At 40.0% G+C, this 25211-nt stretch overlaps 1 protein-coding gene and 1 non-coding gene across 9 annotated transcripts in view; one reads left to right on the top strand and one right to left on the bottom strand.

The window, feature by feature from the left end:
* The window catches only part of LOC124781255, a 186948-nt gene that overhangs the window by 27287 nt on the left and 134450 nt on the right, over positions 1-25211 (bottom strand). Inside the window, exon 9 of one of the 8 annotated variants that reach the window (XR_007015951.1) lies at positions 17627-17781. The exons of the other annotated variants lie outside the window; for them this stretch is intronic. The gene's annotated coding sequence lies outside the window, so the exon portion shown is untranslated. The remainder of the gene's footprint in view (positions 1-17626; positions 17782-25211) is intronic. 8 annotated transcript variants of the gene reach the window in all.
* On the top strand, positions 1027-1100 carry Trnat-ugu. The gene has a single exon. It is a non-coding gene; the product is annotated as a tRNA-Thr (tRNA).

Raw genomic sequence — 25211 nt, 5'->3', positions numbered from 1 at the left:
CAAGTAATTGTATATGAATTTGAACTTGAACTTCAACTCTCCCAAAACGGAATCCAACAGGTGGGACAACACCGCTGCCCCGGTGGACAATCCAAATGGTGCACAATTAAATTCATACAAATTATAATCCGTACAAAAAGCTGTCAATAGTTTAGAGTCCTAGGTAAGTGTGATCTTACAGTAAGCCTGGTTTAGGTCTAATACCAAGAAAAACAATGTGCATTGGTAAACCACATAAAATAGTTGTGCAAGTCAGGAAAGGAAACCCTCCAAAATGACCTTCTGGTTCAGCAATCAGTAATCCACTACTGGCCTGTATTTGGTACTGTTTGGTTTAGGCACCATAACAAACTGGAGAAACAGGTAGTCTAATAACACCATCCCCCCCAAAACCTGCCCACAATTTTACTCAACTCTTTCATCTTTATATATGAAGACAGTAACTGTTCTCGAAAGAACAGAAGACAGTAACTGTTCTCGAAAGAACAGAAGACAGTAACCATTCTCGAAGGAACAGAATACTGTTGATGACCGTGTAGTGGGAAGCGTGCAAGGGATAAGTCCCTGCAGTCGCGCTATTCATGTGTGTCCTCGGTGGCTCAGATGGATGGAGTGTCTGCCATGTAAGCAGGAGATCTTGGGTTCGAGTCCCGGTCGGGGCACACATTTTCAGCTGTCCACATCGAGGTATATCAACAACACCTGTCGGCAGCTCAGGGTTTCAGTTAGTCATCATTTATTCCAGGGAAAAGCTGTACGGTCATCAACAGTATTCTGTTCTTTCGAGAACAGTTACTGTCTTCATATATATAGTTAAAGGCTACCCAGCCATTGACCTTCATCTGTGCGAATGCGCACAGGTTGCCCAAACTCTTACGGGAATTGCCAAAGTGTGCGCGAGTAATGAGTGGATGGGCAAATGTCTATAAGGTACATTACACATGTAGAATTGTAGACAGTTGGGAATGTGAGTCTCATGGGAAGCGTGCAAGGGATAAGTCCCTGCAGTCGCGCTATTCATCTGTGTCCTCGGTGGCTCAGATGGATAGAGCGTCTGCCATGTAAGCAGGAGATCCCGGGTTCGAGTCCCGGTCGGGGTACACATTTTCAGCTGTCCACATCGAGGTATATCAACAACACCTGTTGGCAGCTGAGGGTTTCAGTTAGTCATCATTTCTTTCATCTTTGGCAGCGAGGAAAGGGGAGGGGTGGGCAAGCTCATAAGGTGACTGTCTCACCGGCATATAATTGGTCAGCCTGATTTGATAGGCTATCTTGTGTATTACTCCCAATTCCTCCAAAAAGACATCCAGTTGCTGATAAAGTACTGATAAAGTGCTTCCAATAACTGTATAGCCTGAGCTTCTGGTGCATGTCTGACATCAAACTCCCCCTCCCTGAATCTGGCCAAGATTACCCTTTAACCAATGATTATGAAACTTAAATTTTTCCCCAGGCCAAAACTTAAAATAAAATTCTCTCTGAGCATAGCCCAAGATGCAACAGGCTCACAAATGAAAATCGCACCCCAGCAACACAGGCACTGTTAAGTGCTAAATAACTAAAAACTATCAGGCCAAGTTAACATACCTATCCCTAGTTTTCTGTGGACCAGCTGTCCACCCTGATAGCTGAGTGGTTAGAGCAACGGAATGTCATGCTATGGGGCCTGGGTTCGATTCCCAGCTGGATTGGAGATTTTCTCTGCCCAGGGTCTGGGTGTTGTGTTATCTTCATCTTCATCATCAACATCTCATCCCCTACCCGATGGGATGCCCTAGCCACACAACATTTCATTTCAGTGGGCCAGCCTAACAACCTTCAAAGTCTCATTAGCAACAGACCAACAGTTTTCCTTAGCTGACTGTAATTGAAGTAAACCTGCACACTTCTTATTAGCTACACACCAATTATAATCAGTCTTCAAAAATCCACATTTAAATTGGATTATGGTGGAACACAGCTGGTATAATTTTTATTAAAAATGAAACTGCTCCAGCTGTACTTAAGATTTTATATTTATTTGGCTACTAGTTTCGACGTTGCATCAATGCCATATTCAGACCCGTACACTTTGATGAAATCAATTGTGTGTGGCTGAGTACTAGAAGTACATGGTGAGACCGATACAAGCTCCTCAATTGAGCAAGGTGGGAAACTGCATCCCCTAAGTGGAAAGCTATTGAACACTCACTGAAGATCTTTGATTTATTAACACTCACTGAAGATCTTTGACTTATTAACATAAACTTTATTACATTAAAAGCTTTAACTCCTTTGCACTCAGATGATATACACTGATACAACTCCAACTCATTTAATCAGTAAATATATTATTCTTCAATAAACCAGAATATATAGGACCACATCCCAGCAGAAATAACATTAACATACAGGGTGATTCAAAAAGAATACCACAACTTTAGGAATTTAAAACTCTGCAACGACAAAAGGCAGAGCTAAGCACTATCTGTCGGCGAATTAAGGGAATTATAAAGTTTCATTTAGTTGTACATTTGTTCGCTTGAGGCGCTGTTGACTAGGCGTCAGCGTCAGTTGATGCTAAGATGGCGACCGCTCAACAGAAAGCTTTTTGTGTTATTGAGCACGGCAGAAGTGAATCGACAACAGTTGTTCAGCGTGCATTTCGAACGAAGTATGGTGTTAAACCTCCTGATAGGTGGTGTATTAAACGTTGGTATAAACAGTTTACAGAGAATGGGTGTTTGTGCAAAGGGAAAAGTTCTGGACGGCCGAGAACGAGTGATGAAAATGTTAGAGAATTGGCTGTTCCCTCAGCTCGAACAAGAAGCACAACAATTCATATTTCAGCAGGATGGAGCGCCACCACATTGGCACTTATCTGTCCGTAACTACCTGAACGTCAACTACCCGAGGCGATTGATCGGCCGCCAGGCAGCCCGTGACAGAGCACTTCATCACTGGCCTCCAAGAAGCCCTGATCTTACCCCCTGCGATTTTTTCTTATGGGGGTATGTTAAGGATATGGTGTTTCGGCCACCTCTCCCAGCCACCATTGGTGATCTGAAACGAGAAATAACAGCAGCTATCCAAACTGTTACGCCTGATATGCTACAGAGAGTGTGGAACGAGTTGGAGTATCGGGTTGATATTGCTCGAGTGTCTGGAGGGGGCCATATTGAACATCTCTGAACTTGTTTTTGAGTGAAAAAAAAACCTTTTTAAATACTCTTTGTAATGATGTATAACAGAAGGTTATATTATGTTTCTTTCATTAAATACACATTTTTAAAGTTGTGGTATTCTTTTTGAATCACCCTGTATAACAGAATAATACAATCACTATTGATCCAAGTGAAGCAGGTATTGGTCTCACCGCAGACTTCTAGTACTCAGCCACACACAATTGATTTCATCAAAGTGTATGGGCCTGAAGATGGTGCTGACGCAACGTCGAAACTGGAAGCCAAATAAATATAAAATCTTAAGTACAGCTGGGGGAGTTTCATTTTTAATAAAAATCATAATCAGAGACACGCTACTCCCAGAATTGCGTAGACTGCACACAGGTTCAGTCCCTGCAGAATCACACATGCACGGCAATTGTATGGTGTCAACCACACACACCTTGCAACAATCCCTTAGTGGTAGATTGGCACATCTCTCTCATCTTTTCTCCAGGGGTCATTCTTCTATGGTGTACCTCTGCGATTTGGTACAGATGTACAAAATGTAGCTTGCTCCTTCATTTACAACATCCTGGGCTCTCTCCTCAATACTATTTAGAACTATGATTTAACCTAGCACCCACTTTGCTATCCTTAGGTATCATTTCCTTTTTCCATTTCTCATCACCATACCACAAAGTTTCTACACTCACAGTCATATGTTAAACATCGGAAAACAAATGAGGCCGGTCCAAGAACATCAATCATAACAGTGGTTGCATACTCTCTAGGTTACTAACTACAGCTTCTCTTTCACATATATTGACATGCAAGGTGACCATAGCTGTCCTCACCCTGTCTATGTAATTCGACAACATCTCATTGCTAGCTTGAATTTTGCAGAAGCAAGCATCAGTAAGATCCTTGCATCTGTGTGTACCTAAACTCTTCTTCTGGAGAACAGTGAGAGATCTGCCCTTTTCTGATACTCGGCTTTCACCCTATTTAGCTGTCCTGCTAAACGGAAATTAATCTGACTTACTAACTCTTTTGGTGTACCCATCAATCATACCTGATCTTCTAGTTTAGTAATTAACTAGAAAACTTATTTAATATGATCAACATCTTTAACAGATAAGTACTGGAAGCAGTGGATTCTGAAGCTTACTAAATTGTCCCCACAAAGGAGTAAACATGTTGCACCTACACCTTCTCCAACATCTAAGTATTCCTGCCCTTTGCCTTTCTGTCATTTGAGAAGGGAAAGGAACCTCCATACCAAAATAATTTCCTGCTGTAACACCTGAATATCTGGCAAATATTTAGGCTACTTATAAACGATCTGAATGTCACTCAGATGGTTGACAATGTGACCTACCAGAGCTAGAAGATGTAGGAGTTGTGTGTGGGAAGGAGAGCAATCTTCCAGAAGGTCGACATCCTCTTCAACTATATCAGGAAAGGTGCATGAGGTAATCACCCCCCCCCCCCCCCCCCCCCCCGACTGTGTTCGCTGTAACGTGGATCGGCCTGTCTAACAGACCCCACAAATGCTGGCTCAATTCAGCCACACCACCTTTGTCTGCTTTGCCTTGGATGCATAACTCATAGTAGAGCAGATCCTTCCTCAAATATTTCAATCCCAACACAGCTCTAAAAATCATGGTAAGGTAGATGCAAACACACAGTATAATTAGAAATGTTCTGTAAGTTTTACCCTCAATCACTAAATTAACTTAACTGTTCCATACCAAGGAATAGAGTCTTTCCAGAGTAACCATGCTCTGCTTTACAACCCATCTCAGGTCCCTGCAACACGATCCTAACCTGTCCTCTGCAAAACTTCAGGCTCTTCACTCCCTGCAAACTGAGGACTCCACCATCATCCTCCCAGCAGACAATGTATTTACCACTGTGTTACTTTACAGATGGGAGTATGTAAGTGAGGGTCTAGACCAGCTTTCTGACACGTCTACATACAGCAGGTGCCATGAAGATCCCAGCCCTGTGATACAAACTGACCTAAAGAACTTCCTTGACCCCTCAGACCCCTCACAAGAACTAAAACCACAATCCATAGCATTTCTTACCCCACCCAAACCATGTGTTCCCACTTTTTACCTTCTTCCTAGGATCCACAAACTGCCCCGACTATCCTATAGTTATTGGGTTCAAAATACCCACTGAACATATGACTGCCTTGTTGATCAACACCCGCAGCCTACAGTACAAAGACTTCCCTCCTACATTAAAGATACCAACCATTTCCCAAATCATCTGAAATCTGGGTGTGTACCACTCCCATTACACACATTTATTATCACCATTGGTGCCACTTCCCTCTACACCATTATTCCCCATTTACACAGTCAGTCTGCTGCTGACCATTACCTCAACCAACGTCCACCTGATTCAAAACCTATGACATCCTTCCTGCATACTTTAATAGCTTTATACTTAGGAACAATGCTTTATCTTTGAGAGGCAGACATACAGACAAATCAGGGGAATGGCTGTGGGAACCAGGATGGCTCTGACTTTTTTGGGGGGGATGCTTGAATGTGGCTTTCCTGAGATCCTTTAGTTTTGAGCCTCTGGTTCGGTTTAGGTACACTAATGATATCTTTGCCATGTGGACTCATGGAGAGAGTGGCCTACTAAAATTTTTATAATCTCCTAAATACATTCCACCAGTTAAATTTCACATGATCCCATTCCACTTTCCATGATGTTGACCTATCTTCACCAAGGGTCAGCTACACACACTTCTGTTCGTATTAAATGTACTAAAAGCAACAGTACTTACATTCTGACAGTTGCCATCCTTTCCATGTCAAACATTCCCTCCCATACAACCTTGGCATTCAAGACAAATGTGTTTGTTCAGATCAGGGCCAGCTCCAGAGATTATCTCACCAAATGCAAAAATTCAAGCCCTCCCCCCAAACCCAGGGCCCACTATTTGCACGTAGACATAGTCAACCTTTTTCACAATGTAATTCATCCATGATATCTTTTTCAGACAGATCACACATACTATAAGCTTTTTTAATGTAAATCCATCTTTAATACCAGAGCCACCACTCAGTGGAACAGAAGTGAAACATATTTTGAGTTGTAACTCCAAATTAAATTATGCATCCAAATTAAGTTATATCACTCACAGACTACATAACTAATATTTATTTATTTATTTGTTTATTTAAATGTCAAAATCCGTAGGACCAAATTGAGAAGCAAATCTCCAAGGTCTTGGAATGTGTCAGTAGATTAAATTACAACATAAAAGTAATAACAGATAAAAATAAAATGTTTATGAACCCGAGAAAAGTCAATCCATAAGTTTAAGTAAACGCAATCAACAATACAACAACAATCAGCTTAATTTTTCAAAGAACTCCTCAACAGAATAGAAGGAGTGAGCCATGAGGAAACTCTTCAGTTTCGATTTGAAAGTGCATGGATTACTGCTAAGATTTTTGAATTTGAGTGGTTATTGAAAATGGATCCAGCAGTATACTGCACACTTTTATGCACAAGAGTTACCTTTCTGCACAAGAGTTAAGCAAGTCCAATCCAAATGCAGGTTGGATTTCTGCCAAGTATTAACTGAGTGGAACCTGCTTATTCTTGGGAATAAGCTAATATTGTTAACAAGAAATGACAGTAATATATATATATATATATATATATATATATATATATATATATATATATATACACACACACACACACACACACACACACACACACACACACACACACACACACACACACACACCTATCAAAAAACAAAGATGATGTGACTTACCAAACAAAAGTGCTGGCTGCCAGCGCTTTCGTTTGGTAAGTCACATCATCTTTGTTTTTTGATAAATTTTTCCCACGTGGAATGTTTCCCTATATATATATGATATTATATTTTGTGGTAACTCATCCCATTCTAAAAGGATATTTTTGGCTCAGAAAAGGGTGGATCGAGCAGTAAGTGATGTAAGTTCACAAACCTCTTGTCGACCCCTGTTCACGAGTCTGGGTATTTTGACTCGTGAACAGGGGTCGACAAGAGGTTTGTGAACTTACATCACTTACTGCTCGATCCACCCTTTTCTGAGCCAAAAATATCCTTTTAGAATGGGATGAGTTACCACAAAATATAATATCATACAACATAAGCGAATGAAAATAAGCACAGTAGTCAAATTTTTGTGTTGAACGATCACTCACTTCAGATACCATTCGAATAGTAAAAATGGCAGCATTAAGTCTTTGAAAAAAATCCTGAATGTGGGCTTTCCACAACAGTTTACTATCTATCTGAACACCTAGAAATTTTAACTGTTCAGTTTCACTAATCATATGCCCATTCTGTGAAATTAAAACATAAGGTTTTGTCGATTTGTGTTTAGAAACTGTAAAAACTGAGTCTTACTGTGATTTAGCGTCAGTTTATTTTCTACAAGCCATGAATGGAGGTCACGAATTACACTATTTGAGACTGAGCCAATGTTGCACACAACATCCTTTACTACTAAGCTAGTGTCATCAGCAAACAGAAATATTTTAGTTACCCATAATACTAGAGGGCACATCATTTACATAAATAAGGAACAAGAGTGGCCCTAACACTGATTCCTGGGGCACCCTCCACTTGATCGTATCCCACTAAAAAAAAAAAAAAAAAGGTTCAAACGGCTCTGAGCACTATGGGACTTAACATCTATGGTCATCAGTCCCCTAGAACTACTTAAACCTAACTAACCTATGGACATCACATAACACCCAGTCATCACGAGGCAGAGAAAATCTCTGACCCCGCCGGGAATCGAACCTGGGAACCTGGGCGCAGGAAGCGAGAACGCTACCGTACGACCACGAGCTGCGGACTCGTATCCCACTCAGACCCCACATCACAGCCATTCTCAACACTGTGAATATGACCTTTTGCTGTCTGTTGCTAAAATAAGAGGTGAATCAATTGTGAGCTACTAACCGTATTCCGTAATGGTCCAACTTCTGGAGCAATATTTTGTGATCAACACAATCAAACGCATTAGTTAAATAAAAAAATATGCCTAGCGTTCAAAACCTTTTGTTTAACCCATCCAGTAACTCATAGAGAAAAGAGAGTACAGAATTTTCAGTTGTTAAACGACTCCTAAAGCTGAACTGAACATTTGATAGCAAATTATGTGATATAAAATGATCAATTATCCTTACATACACAGTCTTTTCAATAACTTTAGCAAACACTGATTGCATGGAAATAGGTCCAAAATTGTCTACATTATCCCTTTCTCCCTTTTTATAAAGTGGCTTTACTACCGAGTACTTTAATCATTCAGGAAACTGACCATTCCTAAAGGAAAAATTACAAATATGGCTAAATACAAGGTTAACATGTGCAGCACAGTACTTTAATATTCTGCTAGGCACTCCATCATAACCATGAGAGCCCTTAGTCTTCAGTGATTTAATTATTGACTCAATTTCCCCCTTGTCTTTATCACAAAGGAGTATTTCAGACATCAATCTCAGAAACGCATTTGCCAAGAAAGTTACACGATTCCCTCTTGAAACTAAATTTTTATTTAATTCACCAGTAATGCTTAGAAAATGATTGTTAAATACTGTACTTATATCCGATTTATCAGTAACAGAAATATTTTTACTACGGACTGACTTTATATCGTTGACCTTGTGCTGCTGACCAGACACTTCCTTCACAATTGACCATATGGTTTTAATTTTAACCTGTGAATTAGCTACTCTATTTGGATACCACATACTCTTTGCCTTGCTAATAACATTTTTAAGCACCTTACAATACTGTTTGTAATGGGCTACTGCAGCTTGATTGTGACTACTGCTAACATTTTGATATAATTCCCGCTTTATTCTACATGATTTCCTTATCCCACTAGTCAGCCACCCGGGGTGCCTAGTATTGCTAGTACCCCATTTAGAACGTTCTTATGGAAAGAAACTCTCAAAGAGCATGAGAAATGTGTTAAGTAAAACATTATATTTATCATACATGTTATCGTCACTGTAAAGATCCTGCCGCACTTGTTCCTTGACAAGGTTTAAAAAAACTCACTATTGCTGTTGGATTAATTTTCCTACACAATTTGTAATTAAATGTGACATTTCCAGAATGAGATTTTCACTCTGCAGCGGAGTGTGCGCTGATATGAAACTTCCTGGCAGATTAAAACTGTGTGCCCGACCGAGACTCGAACTCGGGACCCGGCAGAAATAAAGCTGCGAGTACCGGGCGTGAGTCGTGCTTCGGTAGCTCAGATGGTAGAGCACTTGCCCGCGAAAGGCAAAGGTCCCGAGTTCGAGTCTCGATCGGGCACACAGTTTTAATCTGCCAGGAAGTTTCAAATGTGACATTTGTTTGAGTACAAAAGCCTTTTAGTGTTAAAATTTGTGCATCGTGATCTGAAAGGCCATTCACCCTTTTACTAACAGACTGCCCTTCCAGTAATGAAGAATGAATAAAAATATTGTCTATGGCTGTGCTACTGTTCCCCTGCACTCTAGTTGGAAAAAACACAGTCTGCATCAGATGATATGAATTTAGGAGATCTACCAACATCCTTTTTCTAGCACCTTCATATACAAAATTTATATTGAAGTCACCGCATATAACTAATTTCTGGTACTTCCTATAAAGTGAATCAAGAAGCCTCTCTAGCTTGAGCAGAAATACTCTGAAGTCAGAGTTAGGGGGCCTAAAAACAACAACTGGAAGTTTAGTTTCACTAAAGTTTACTGCCCCTGCACAACATTCAAATATGTGTTCAGTGCAGTGCCGTGATACGTCTATGGACTCAAATGGAATATTGTTTTTTTACGTACATAGCCACTCCCCCACCCCGCAAGGAACTTCTTCAAAAACAGCCACATAATCTGTATCCTGTTCATTTTCTCTCATTATCTGACCAAGGAGTATTGTGCGCTGCAAGACCTGCAGCAACCAGCACAGCTGAGTGCTTCATTGTTGGGGTCATGTTGTCACTTCTGCTGTACAAAGTGGAAGGTCATAGGACAGAGACTGAGTGACTTACTTATAAATACTTGGTGTGTCTGTAGTGAATAAAGCAAAAATGTCTATGGACGAATATCAAGAGGCATGTTTTTCAACAAGCCACAACCATGATTTACGGCCCAAAACAAATAGTTTTGAAAGCACTTTCTTTTACAGTAGTGAACAGTAACAGTTATATACTAAATAAAGTTGCTGGAGTACAAACAATGTGAAATACAACAAAACTTGGTAAACAGTTCACACAGTGCTGTTTAGTAGCTTCAGCTCCAAATTAAGGTTTGCCAGGTTTCTTTTTTTTCTGTATGATCTTAATACTGATCTCTACTATGTCTTCAACATTGAGAAAGAAAGGAGATTAGGGAAAACTTAAAGAAAGTTACAAACAAAGCACGAAAATAATAATAATAATAATAACAATATAATAATAATATGACCCCGTGGAGGCCCGGGAAAAGAATAGGCCTCCGGTATGTTCTGCCAGTCGTAAAAGGCGACATAAAGAACAAACCACTAATAGGGCTAACCCCCCTTTTAGTGTAATTAGTTGGTTCAGGACAGAACTAATGAAGCCTCGGACAAGCGCTGTCATGGTCGGGGACGACGCTTGAACCCTATGCCTGTCCACAACGGTAACGACGCTGCTAGCCACACTGCACATGATTTAAATCCAAACAGAGGTGTTTTGCAGGATATGCTTCCTGCAACCACTCTAGAAGGAAAACAAAGACAGAGGATGAGATGGTCAGATGAAGTTAACCTACATCTCATGTTCTGTTATTACCAAGCAACAAACTTAGGAACCAACACAACTGGATACAGATCACGAGTATACACAACATTTATTACCAGATACCTGGAATTAAAATTTCTAACAGAACAACGACTAGCTGATCAGATTCGTGTAATAATAAAAAATAACAGGATACCCCAGTCAGAATTAGAAAACATCAAACAACAAGTACAACAAATACTGGAACAAAATAATGTGCAATCAGAAGAAGAAGAAAATACAGTAATGGACTCAAACATCCCAGAGCAAACAAACAAAGAACAACACGCATCAATTAAACAATCAGAGGAAAACGAAATCTTAAGACAGCCACCAGAACAAGCACAAATAGAACATGAAGTGACACACATGTTAGATAAAGAAGAAAAATTTCGGTTGACAAATACAGAATACAGAGACACAAATACAGACATTAGACCATTCTTGTACAGACCTCCAAATAACCCACAAGTCGAAATAACAATAACAACTATCAACACAATCATACACAACAAAATAAATGAAAATACAACTATGGAAGAGTTACAACTACTGGTTTATGTAGGAGCACTCACTACACTAAATATACACACTAGGCAGAGATCAGAACCAACCAACACACAGAAGAAACCCACAAAACCAGCATGGCAACACAGGCTACAGATCAGAATAGAAAAACTGAGAAAAGACATCAGACAGCTAACACAATTTATAAGAAATGAAATATCAGACAAAAAACGAAAAAGGTTAGGTAAAATCTCACAACAAGAAGCGATAGAACAATTAGATGAAAAGAAGCAGAAATTACAAGCATTGGCCAAACGACTTAGAAGATACAAAAAAAGTGAAAATACAAGGAAACAAAACCAAACATTCAACACAAACCAAAAGAAATTTTATCAGAGACTAGATAACACACACATTAAAATAGACAACCCACCAAACATAACAGACATGGAACACTTCTGGAGCAACATATGGTCAAACCAGGTACAACATAACAGGCATGCACGGTGGATAAAAGCAGAAACAGACACATACAAGATGATACCACAAATGCCTGAAGTGATAATTTTGCAACATGAAGTCACCCGAGCAATTAATTCTACTCACAATTGGAAAGCCCCTGGAAAAGATAAAATAGCAAATTTCTGGCTAAAGAAGTTCACCTCAACACATTCACATCTAACTAAATTATTTAACATATGAATTAATAGAGGGAAACATTCCACATGGGAAAAATATATCTAAAAACAAAGATGATGTGACTTACGAAACGAAAGTGCTGGCACGTCGATAGACACACAAACAAACACAAACATACACACAAAATTCAAGCTTTCGCAACAAACTGTTGCCTCATCAGGAAAGAGGGAAGGAGAGGGAAAGACGAAAGGAAGTGGGTTTTAAGGGAGAGGGTAAGGAGTCAATTCAATCCCGGGAGCGGAAAGACTTACCTTAGGGAGAAAAAAGGACGGGTATACACTCGCACACACATATCCATCCACACATATACAGACACAAGCAGACATATTTAAAGACATCTCTGCCCAAACTCTTTGTCTTTAAATATGTCTGCTTGTGTCTGTATGTGTGTGGATAGATATGTGTGTGTGTGCGAGTGTATACCCGTCCTTTTTTCCCCCTAAGGTAAGTCTTTCCGCTCCCGGGATTGGAATGACTCCTTACCCTCTCCCTTAAAACCCACTTCCTTTCGTCTTTCCCTCTCCTTCCCTCTTTCCTGATGAGGCAACAGTTTGTTGCGAAAGCTTGAATTTTGTGTGTATGTTTGTGTTTGTTTGTGTGTCTATCGACGTGCCAGCGCTTTCGTTTGGTAAGTCACATCGTCTTTGTTTTTAGATATAAATTATTTAACGGTTACATTGCAGACCCATACACAGTCCCTGATATACTTACACATGGAATAACTTGTCTGAAACCTAAAGATCAAGCAGACACAGCAAACCCAGCTAAATATCGCCTCATAACATGCTTACTAACAATATACAAAATATTAACTTCAGTCATTACACAGAAATTAATGACACATACAACACAGAACAAAATTATAAATGAAGAACAAAAAGGCTGTTGCAAAGGAGCACGAGGATGTAAAGAGAAACTGATAATAGATGCAGAGGTGACATATCAAGCTAAAACTAAACAAAGATCGCTACACTACGCATACACTGATTACCAAAAATCTTTTGATAGTGTATCCCACTCATGGTTACTACAAATATTGAAAATATACAAAGTGGATCCTAAATTGATACAGTTCCTAAACATAGTAATGAAAAATTGGAAAACCACACTTATATCCAAACAATTTCAAATAATATCACATCACAGCCAATACAGATTAAGTGTGGAATATACCAAGGAGACTCATTACATTCTTTCTGGTTCTGCCTTGCTCTGAACCCACTATCCAACATGCTAAATAATACAAATTATGGATATAATATTACTGGAACATACCAGCACAAAATCACACATTTGCTATACATGGATGATCTACAACTACTGGCACCAACAAATCAACAACTCAACCAATTACTAAAGATAACAGAAGTATTCAGCAATGATATAAATATGGCTTTTGGAATAGACAAATGTAAGAAAAATAGCATAGTCAAGAGAAAACACGCTAAACAAGAAGATTACATATTGGATAACCACAGCGACTGCATAGAAGCGATGGAAAAAACAGATGCCCATAAATATCTAGGATACAGACAAAAAATCGGAATAGATAATACAAATATTAAAGAAGAACTAAAAGAAAAATATAGACAAAGACTAACAAAAATACTGAAAACAGAATTGACAGCAAGAAACAAGACAAAAGCTATAAATACTTATGCTATACCAATATTGACCTACTCATTTGGAGTAGTGAAATGGAGTAACACAGACCTAGAAGCACTCAATACACTTACACGATCACAATGCCACAAATGTAGAATACATCACATACATTCAGCAACAGAAAGATTCACATTAAGCACAAAGGAAGGAGGAAGGGGATTTATCGACATAAAAAAACCTACATTATGGACAGGTAGACAATTTAAGAAAACTCTTTATAGAATGAGCATAAACCAGCAAAATACACAAAGCAATCACTCATATAAATACATTGGCTACACCATTGCAGTTTCATAACCACTTCTACAACCCTTTAGATCACATAACATCAACAGATACGAAGAAAGTAAATTGGAAAAAGAAAACATTACATGGCAAGCACCCGCATCATCTAACACAGCCACACATCAATCAAGACGCATCCAACACATACAGTGAGATGGAAGGATTCATGATTGCAATACAGGATCAAACAATAAACACAAGACATTACAGCAAACATATTATTAAAGATCCCAATACCACAACAGATAAATGCAGACTTTGCAAACAACAAATAAAAACAGTAGATCACATCACAAGCGGATGTACAATACTAGCAAACACAGAATACATAAGAAGACATGACAATGTAGCAAAAATAATACATCAACAACTTGCCATACAACAAACTAATAACACAACATGTTCTTACATACAAGTATGCACCACAAAATGTACTGGAGAATGATGAATACAAATTATACTGGAACAGAACCATTATAACAGATAAAACAACAACACATAACAAACCTGACATCATAATCACCAATAAAAAGAAGAAATTAACACAACTAACTGAAATATCCATACCCAATACAACAAATATACAGAAGAAAACAGGAGAAAAAATTGAAAAATACATCCAACTGGCTGAGGAAGTCAAGAACATGTGGCATCAGGATAAAGTTGACATTATACCAATTATACTATCAACTACAGGAGTCATACCACACAATATCCACCAGTACATCAACGCAATACAGCTACATCCAAACATATATATACAACTACAGAAATCTGTAATTATTGATACATGTTCAATTACCCGAAAGTTCCCAAATGCAAAGTAACATATACCACACAGTCAAAAGGAAGTCACGCTTGATCAAGGTCCACGTCACTTTCCATTTTTAACCGGACGTAACGTGTGAGAAAGGAAAGAAATAATAATAATTTAGAGTAGTGTGACACGAAGAAGAGCAATGTAAGTGATATTAATGGCAGATCCAAACGAGAGGAAGTGGTGGGGGTAGAATGTCATACATCTTCTCATGGCTAAATGACCCTTAATCGCCGGCGATGGTGGCCGTGCGGTTCTAGGCATTTCAGTCCGGAACCGCGCGACTGCTATGGCCACAGGTTCGAATCCTGCCTCGGACATGGATGTGTGTGATGTCCTTAGGTTAGTTAGGTTTAAGTAGTTCTAGGTTCTAGGGGACTGATGACCTCAGATGTTAAGTCCCATAGTGCTCAGAGCCATTTGAACCGTTTTTTTTTTACCCTTAATCTCAATGTTTGAAATCAAAAGACTATGGCATGTAACAGGCAGTTGATATTTTACTTACTCATTATTTACTTATTACAAAATGTTTCCCTCAGTGATACTGTTGTACAGGTGATGCAGCTAAAACAGGTAACTCCCAAATATATCCAGGATGAATAAGTATTTTAAAGTTATAACAGACAATATGGTGAATTTCTTTATGTTCACAAGAACAGTTTTCGAATTATGACCCTGACATTGGTTTTTTCCTAATGGAACTATATACTTTTTCTGCAGCTTTTGAAAGAAGCTTCTAAGAGAACTTCAACAATACATAAGGCATGATCGAGAAGTTTCTGTTCGAAGGCCGTACAGTCTAGAATTGGTATACCAAACAGGCAAAATCGCCAAGAGCATTGAGGTAATTACACAACCGACATGCCAGGTTGAAGGTATCAATTTGGGAAAACATCATCCTAACTGCCTGCTGCACACCCGGATCTGACAGGAATCATCAACCCTTCAAGGCCTTTTTTAAGGAACTGGAGATGTTATATGAGGAGAGATCAGAACTATAGGGTAGGTGTTTGAGTGTCTCCCATTCGAGATGGCATAACTACTGTGTAATGACATTTGCAATACAGGAGCTTGAATTATCATGAAGCAACAGCATATCTTGTCGCATATAACTTGGAGCAGCATTTCACAACAGTGGTTTCTAACAGACACATTGCCCCATACACATTCTTCATTCTCCAAAGGATGCCTACTGCTGTTTGTCCTTCAGCAGCCAAGAAAAGAATAGCAGATGTTGGTTCTGTTTTAACAGGTTTGGTAATAACATTGCCACAGTTTGTGTTTCCATATTTACTGCATGCACATCAGAAAGACATGAATGCCAAACTAATCACTTGTCTACATGTCGGTGCTTATATACCTGAATCGGATTCACACAATGTTGAATATACATTGCAGCAATGCCCTTACGCGAATGTTCTTGACCATCCCTTTTAGCATGTTTGGGACTTGATCAAACAGAATCAAGATAAAAACACTGCAAACCACTGTCCCAATATCAGGAGAAAAGTTTCCACAAACATTTGCCCTATTATACCAATTAATGTAATAATCACATATGGTTCTTGTGTTTATGTGTGCTCCTGAAGCCCATCAGTCTGTGTTCTGCTGTTGTAGCAAGCAGATAACTTGCTCATAAAGCTATTGAGACAACCACAATGTATGCAACAGGTAAAAAGTGAATATTGTTTATGGAAAATGTCACCACACTATTAGAGTATCATGTCAAACACTGATTATCTGTCCTTGTAAACATCATAAAAAACGTTCTAGAAACTGGAATGTGGAGAATACAATAAACAAAGGAAAAAGAAGAGCAACTGATGGAAGAAATGAGACTATCAGTAGTAACACAAAATGGAAATGTAACTAAGAGGCATCTCAGAAATATGACAGGCATCAACCAAACAAGTGTTCTGCAAACACTAAATTCCATCTGATTTCACCTTCTTCATATTTTTCTGCATCTACAATTTTATGGCAATGAATTTTGGAACTGTTTTGGAACTTATTTACAACAAGTGCATATTGATGTGATGTATCTATGTGAAATTTTATATAGGGAAGATGCAGCTTTTGCAAACCAAGAACAAATCAACCTTTCCAATATACACTTATTGCCCATTGAAAATCCACACTGATTCAAAGAAGTAGACAAAAACAACAGTCTCAGTCTATCAACATTTGGTGCTATTTTTCATGACTGCATCAATGGCCCTTTTTCATTGGGAGAATGTAAATACAATCATGTAGCTTGAGTTCCTAAGATATGTTGCTGCCGCAGTTAATGGAAGACATCCCACTGGCCATAATGCAATCAGTGTGGTACTAATATGATGAATGTCCCTCCATTCTGCACATGTAATGACAGATCCTCTCAAGTCAACATTTAGAGAGCATTGGATTGTTCATTCAGGAAACATAAAAAGGCCTGTACACTCACCAAACTTACTATTATCTGCAGTGAAAATTATAATATGAGGTCTGTTAGGAAACACTGATGACTCCCGAAGGCATGAAATGCCTTATAACACAGGTCTGTGCTGCTGTTAACTCCAGATGAAATTCAACATGCAGTACTGTTTCTCCACAGTCACTTTATAGCATATAGAAATGCTCGAGGTCAACATTTTGAGCACTTGGTATGATAGCAGTGACAAAAAACACACAAACCATACCTGAGTTGCATGTTTGCTTGCAGTAATTGGTATAACAGGGCAGGCAATTGAGGAACCTCTTCTGACATAGGGACAGTGATCTGCAGTGCTGTTATCTTGACACTATTTAACCAATTCCCATTGATGTTATGTTGTTGAACTTCCCTTAGCAGCATCTATCAAATTCCACAAAAAATTGTTGGTGCATAAATTCATAGTATTTTTCCATAAGTTTAATAAAGACAACAGATACACATAACAGAGACTTCAGTCATCAATAATAAATTCTTCTTCATTATTTACAATAACCTGCCAATGCTGGGGTAAATTTTTCGATTCCACAACTGCAGAAATCATGGGGTTTTGAGGTGAAGAACTTGTCAAGCCACATTCAGAGTGCATTTTTATCAGGAAAGGAAGTTCCTCAAAGGTTGCTTGATAGTGGAAAAGGTGCAAATCTGAGGGCACAATATCAGGCGAATAAGGTGAATGTGGAATGACATTCCCACTCAACTCCTGTATAGTGATTTTTGTCTGTCTAGCTGAACACATGTGGACATTATCGTGGAGTGGCATCACTTCACACAGTCTTCCTGGCCATTGTTTTTGGACTACATCTCCAAGACGTATCAACTGTTGACAATAAATGTTAGCAGTGATGGTTACACCTCAAAGTGGATATCGTAATTTGGCAACTATAAACACTTGTGAACATCATGAAATTCACCATATTGTTCAATATAACTTGGCTAAAACCACACCTTGAAAAACTGATTCATTCTGGATATATTTGGGGTGGCCAGTCTTTGCTGCTTCATCCTGTAGGTAATTAAGGATCGGTTAGGCCACCATACACTGACATTTATCCTTATATCCTCATTGCAAAGTTTTTTGCTTCTGGGGGTGGAACAATCAGCAATGATCAATGGCACGAGGATGCAAAAGGCATGGAAACCACTGCATTACAGACACATAATGTGCCCACAGGATTGTGGCCTCTTAATTGGAAAAGTGAAACGATGATCTCTCCACTGGCAACATTCTGGACTAGCACCCATTCAGAGCTCTGGCAGGAACTGCCAAGGGGAGAGTGACCATGAGAAGAATATTGAATAACTAATGAAAGGGCAACGTTCAGAGTTGGGATGTGTAATGTCAGAAGTCTGAAATGGTAGAAAAGCTAGAAAATCTGAAAAGGGAAATGCTAAGGCTCAATCTACATATAGTGGATGTCAGTGACATGAAATGGAAAAAAGACCAGGATTTCTGGTCAGACAAGTACAGGGTAATATCAAGCAGCAGAAAATGGAATAATGGGAGCAGGATTTGTTATGGACAGGTAAGTAGGGCAAAGAGTAAGTTATTGTGAACAGTTCAGTGATGGAGCTGTTCTCATCAGTATAAACAGCTAACCAACACTGACAATAATAGTTCACATATATATGCTGACACTGCAAGCAGAGGATGAAGAGATGGAAAAAGTATATGAGGATATTGAATGGGCAATTCAACACATAAAGGGAGATGAAAATCCAATAGCCATAGCAGATTGGAATGCAGTTGTAGGGGAAGAAAGGTTTATGGGTTTTGGGCTTGGTAGCAGGAATGAGTGAGGAGAAAAACTGAGTTCTGCAATAAATTTCAGCAAGTTATAGCAAATATTCTGTTCAGGAATCAGAAGAGCTGGTGCTGTATGTGGGAAAGCCATGTAATATGTGAAGATTCCAGTTAGATTACATCATGGTCAGGCAGAGATTCCGCAATTGATACTGGATTGTACGGTGTACGCCAGGGCAGATATAGACCCAGATCACAATTTAGTAATGATGATGAGTAGGCTGAAGTTTAAGAGGCTAGCACGTAGAATCAATGTGCAAAGAAGTGGGATATAGAATTACTAAGGAATGAAGAGATATGCTTGAAAGTTCTCTGAGGCTATAGATATTGCATATAATGAATAGCTCAATAGGTAAATCCGTTGAAGAAGAATGGACATCTGTAAAAAGTGCAGTCACAGAAGTTCGGATGAAAACCATTTTGTATGCATGTTAGAAATTGTGACCAGGAAAGAAGAAAGCCAATTGGGACACTGAGACAGTTTTTCAAGACTCAAGGAAGCAAACCTCTTCCAGCTGAGCTAGGGATATTGCAAGAGCTTTGCTGGGCCTTCTCGTTATGGGCTGGTCAACAAAGCCCTCTGTACGCAACAATTTGCAGAGAACGACTTGTGCTGTTGAGGTGTAACATGTCATTCATAGAATGAGATGTTCTGCGTCCTTGATATCCATGGACTGACAAAAGATTTTGTGGGTTAAGGTAGTTTATTAAATAGGAAGCACTCCACTTTCAGGAGGCTTTCTGATGGTCTGTGTAAGTGGAATTGTACTGGTCCTGTGTTATCAGTGATGTGGGCTGCCACCTGTCACTTCTACCAGCTGGGTGGAGTCATTTGCTCCTTGGGGCCATGAGGGAAAGGCATGGAGTGCACATGACCTCCATGACACCAAATAAATCATGATGGCATTGATGTTCTGTTTTTATTGTATTATTGTTCCGAGTCTCATGTGAGATGGACACATGACAACATCTAGCTGGAATGTAACTCATTTGTAGTAGATTCATTAAGAGAAGATGAGTTGTGCATTATGGGAAATACATTGAGTTCAACTTCTCTAAGTGTGTTATTCCACTGGAATAAGGGAAGTCTCTTTCAGCGTCTACAATGCAACAATCGAAGTACATGGGGGTGAAATTGTGGCGTGGTTCAAGTGTACTGGATAACAGGACCCTTGCAGCATTGGTATTGTACAGTGACCATGAGAAAAAGTAAGAGAATCCTCTTCACTTAAAACTTCCGGGTTGATAGGCCATGGTGGAAGTATAAAACTCTCCCCTGACGTTTCGTCTCCGGCTGCGGGAGACATCCTCCAAGGTACCTCCAAGGATGTTTCCCACAGTTGGAGATGAAACATCAGGGGAGAGTTTTATACTTCGACCATGGCCTATCAGGCCGGAAGTTTTAAATGAAGACAATACCGGCTGTGAAAGCTTACATTGTATGATAATAGAATCCTGAAACCTAGTAAGATGCAGAAGTTATGGGCTGACTACCGGACAGTTTCAATGGTCTATTCCTTTCTTACACCCCCAATAGGGAAATAAGACCAAGGAAACATTCCACCATTATCATGTCCAATGCGGTAATCTGTTATGGCATCCTAATTTGTCGATTAGTCAGGAACTGGTAGGAACTGCTACAGCCTTTCATCCCAACCTGAAAACTGAACAACACTGAACCCAGTGACCTCACATCATTATTCCCTACCCCACATAACATACAACATAAATTTAATCACTTCCTATCCAAGAGGTCCAGACTTGCCAATGACACATGTGCCGCTGTGTGTAACAAAAATCTATTCCTGTTAGTATTTACAATGTCTACTTCACAACACTCTGTCTCTGCGTACATTTTCGTAGCACTGGAATTTGCTGGGAATACTGTCTTATGGATCTGGAGTTCCCACTGGTGTTTAACGATCGATTATTCTGCCTCTGCCCATTTTGTCTTCCATTCTTTACAATATTGTTGCTGGAGCCCCACCACGCCCTATTTTGTACACCGCGGTTCGCATCACTACCTCTGGATATGCCCCTGACATCCACATCTGTAACACCTTATATCAGCAGAGAACACACCTCTTTATCCCCTACTCTCTTTACTACCCCTATCTCTCTGTGGCTATTTGGACGACAGCAGCCACGTCCTTTGGGCATCCTGCCTGTACCTTCCTTGACATATGGGGTGGCAATCCCCTTAGAAAAGCATTCAATGCCCTACATTCCACCTCCTGGAGAATAACTTTGTTTACTTCATCATTCTCCTTCAACTCGAATGTATTCACATTAATTTTTCTTATTTTGCTGACAGACTTTTTATTGATTTGTTCTGTCTCTGCAATACCGCACTCAACTGTTCCAGATAGAATCTTGAGCTAGTTTGCTCTCTTTTACTGTTGTTCGAGACCCTCTCTTAGTTGCTCCAATGTAATAACATTCATCAACCCTGCGTGGTAACAGACAAATGCCTTTGCTTCCCCTGTCAAACGTAGCTTCCTCATATGCAGTAACTGTTCATCCATCCAGAAACCCAGCCTTGTGGCTGCCACTAGGTCAGTTACACTGATAATACAAAACAATAGGGCCAACTGCTTAATAGCTTATTTGTCAGCCTTTGGAACGAAATACATAACTGATTCTGCGTATCAGGGATCCAACAGTTTGTTGGTAGGTTCGTGGATGTATGTGGCATTAGATGTCTATGCACAGCTCATACAATTTATGTAAATAAAGGAACCACTGATTTGCAAAAGCGGTGGTGGTGCCCGAAAGTGACCCACACGGGTTCCATAGGAGTTGCATCAGGTGACTTTGTCCACTGAGACATCAATGTGAGTTCACTATAATGCACTTCAAGCGACTTCAGCACAGTTTTGGCTCAAAGACACAGACAACTATAACGCTGAAAGATAGCATCACCCTCAGGGAAAACATCAAGCATGAAGGGATGTAGGGGGTTTGCAGCTATCAATGTGTCTTCAGTTACCAACACAGGTTTCATGCGAGTGCAGGAGAATGTCTTCCAAAGAACAATACTGCTCGCATCAGTCGGTGTCCATGGCACACTAAACATTTCAAGCTGCTGCTCACCTCAATGATAGTGTTCATGGAGACGAGTGACCTAGTGTAAAAAACATGTGATTTACCCAAAGAGCCAACATGTTTCTATTAATTTACAGTTGAATATTGATGGTCTCGTGCTGACTTCGACCCAACACCGTAATTGATGATGTCGTTGGGTCGAAGTGTGAACATATAGGGATGATCTGATGCAGAGTTCCATTTTCAACAACGTACAATGAATGGTGTGCTGTGAAACACTTGTGCGTGCAGAGATGGCATGCAGAGATGACACAGATCACTATATATCCTACTTCACAGAGCAAACAAGTCTCCAAACCCTATGTTCTGTGAAGAATTGTGGACATCCAACCATTTAGCGCCTAGTGGTAGTTTCACGGTCCTATCTCTTTCCATAGGTTGTCATGACAGTAATGCATGATCATTTGACCAGCCTTACCATTTTTGAGACATTCGTTCACAGGCTCTGTGTAGTAATAACCTGCCCTTTGTACAAGTCACTTATCTCAAGAGATTTCCCCATTTTCAGCCCATATCTTCACTAGGGTGATCCCCCATTCGTGACTGCTCTGCTTACATACTTTTTTTTTTATCACATCATGTGCCCATAATGTCACCAGGTAGCATCCAACATTGCAGTGGGCAGAGGTCATAACGTTTAGGCTTATCAGTGTATAAATGACAGCACATCCTCCACTGACTTGCCCGTAAAGAGAGTAACTAAACAGGCAGCAGCTGAATCTAATGGAGTGGTCAAACTGGTTAAAGCCCTATCCTCTCTCACAGCAACTAGTTGCCCAAGCATTTCTGTGTTGTGGTTGTTGTTGTTGTTATGGTCTTCAGTCCTGAGACTGGTTTGATGCAGCTCTCCATGCTACTCTACCCTGTGCAAGCTTCTTCATCTCCCCGTACCTACTGCAACCTACATCCTTCTGAATCTGCTTAGTGTATTCATCTCTTGGTCTCCCTCTACGATTTTTACCCTCCACGCTGCCCTCCAGTACTAAATTGGTGATCCCTTGATGCCTCAGAACATGTCCTACCAACCGATCCCTTCTTCTAGTCAATTTGTGCCACAAACTCCTCTTCTCCCCAATTCTATTCAATACCTCCTCATTAGTTATGTGATCTACCCATCTAATCTTCAGCATTCTTCGGTAGCATTTCTGTGTTATCTGTATCTAAAGTGTGCTACCTGATTTATCAAAGACTTAAATGCCTCCCCCTCGGAAACACTCTGTGTCTCGAACTCTGACATAGCGGAACTCTTAGCCATCAAGCCACAACAATGACAAAAGGAAAAGTAAACAGTACAAAAAAAGGACAAAATACAAACGCACAGAGATAACAACACAATATCTGCAATTGTAATATTAACACATAAATTCCACACTTCATGTCTAATGATAAGCCATTCTGACTCAGTACACTATATAGCAAAACAGTCATAGCAATTGCACGTGTGATATTCAATTGGTGCTGACTCAGCACATGGTGTGCTGCGGCCTAACAGGTTACACTGCGTGCACTTCACTAGCTGTGAATAATGTTCTCTTGTGTTCCTTAGGAATTGCAATAAGTCGGCTGGTTCCTCCAGCTTCATAAATTCCACCTTCAAGTTCTTATGACAGTCCTGCTTCCTGTTCATCTCTTTTGCTCACAAATCACGAATATGAAAAAACAATCAAGTCTACTAATCCCAGTGCAGATTCTCACTGCCACTCACTGTGGCTGGAGACATGGTCCAGGATTCAGCTGCAGACATTTATATCGGCAGTGGTTGATGTCACAGCACTCACTTTTGTCACCATTTGTGGAGGTGACAGGCACCTCTGACACCACTTGTAGTGGTCAGAAGTGGAAGATCTTTATGATAGGTGGTGCAACTGAGTTGTCAGTGGTCAGGAAGCAGTAATTCACTATCCTGGGCAGTCAGGCAGTGATGCCATATTGTTGACTGACATATTATCATGAAAACAGCATTATTAAAATTCACTTTATTGCATAGTAAACTACAACAGTCACAATGACACATCACAGGTGTAAGATGTGCACAGTCTGCAAGGACTTGCTGCTATCAGCAAGATGTTTGTTGTCATTGGCAGCTTGCAGTGCCTCTCAGCCAGTGGAATTATGAACCAGCAATGTGGCAAGGCTACTGACGCCTGTAGCAGATGGCAACCCACAGCGGCTGATACGCAAACTAAAGACAGTCACACAGCTGAAGACGTGGCATGGCAGGGTGTGCAGAATCATGCCGTGGACCCAGTCTGGAAGAGGTGGCTCCCAGTGCCTGCCCTCACAAGTGGAAGCGGAGAGCACTAGAGTTTGCCCACACGAGCGAAGGTGGTTGAGCAGCTGCAGAATCCCAGGCTTGAAACATAGACAGCCATGGCAGGAGGATACCAGCGCCTTGAAGTAGGCCTTCTGGTGGCTCACTGGTTGAAGGCAGTACATTGCAGTATCACACTTAGTGCAGATGGTAGGCTCACAGCTAATACAGACTCAGCAGGTTAATCAGTTCTACTGAAATTATGTGGCTGAAATGAATGACTGTGCTTTATAACTAATTATTGCACCACAAACGACATCACACTGAGCCTGATAAAATCTTGATTAACATTGAGCCTAATCTGCTGTTGGTGTCGTACCTCACGTAGTTTACAATAACCGGAACATGAGTAACAAGCATGGTTTAGAACAGCAATTTCTTTTCTTTTTACAATGAAAAATGAATTGGTATTCCATAAAAAGTTACAGAACCTGGATTTAGAAATCATTACAATTACTTCAGAATAATAAACATGTCAATGTGTGGGGAATAAAACTTGTAGACGGAGACCACGATATGAATACAGTCAGCAGATTCAGAAGTATGTAAGCGGCTGCAGTTATTTGGGTAGGA

The sequence above is a fragment of the Schistocerca piceifrons genome, chromosome 1 (genome assembly GCF_021461385.2).
Source record: "Schistocerca piceifrons isolate TAMUIC-IGC-003096 chromosome 1, iqSchPice1.1, whole genome shotgun sequence".
NCBI classification, from domain to species: domain Eukaryota; kingdom Metazoa; phylum Arthropoda; class Insecta; order Orthoptera; family Acrididae; genus Schistocerca; species Schistocerca piceifrons.
This window is presented reverse-complemented; position numbering and strand designations above follow the sequence as displayed.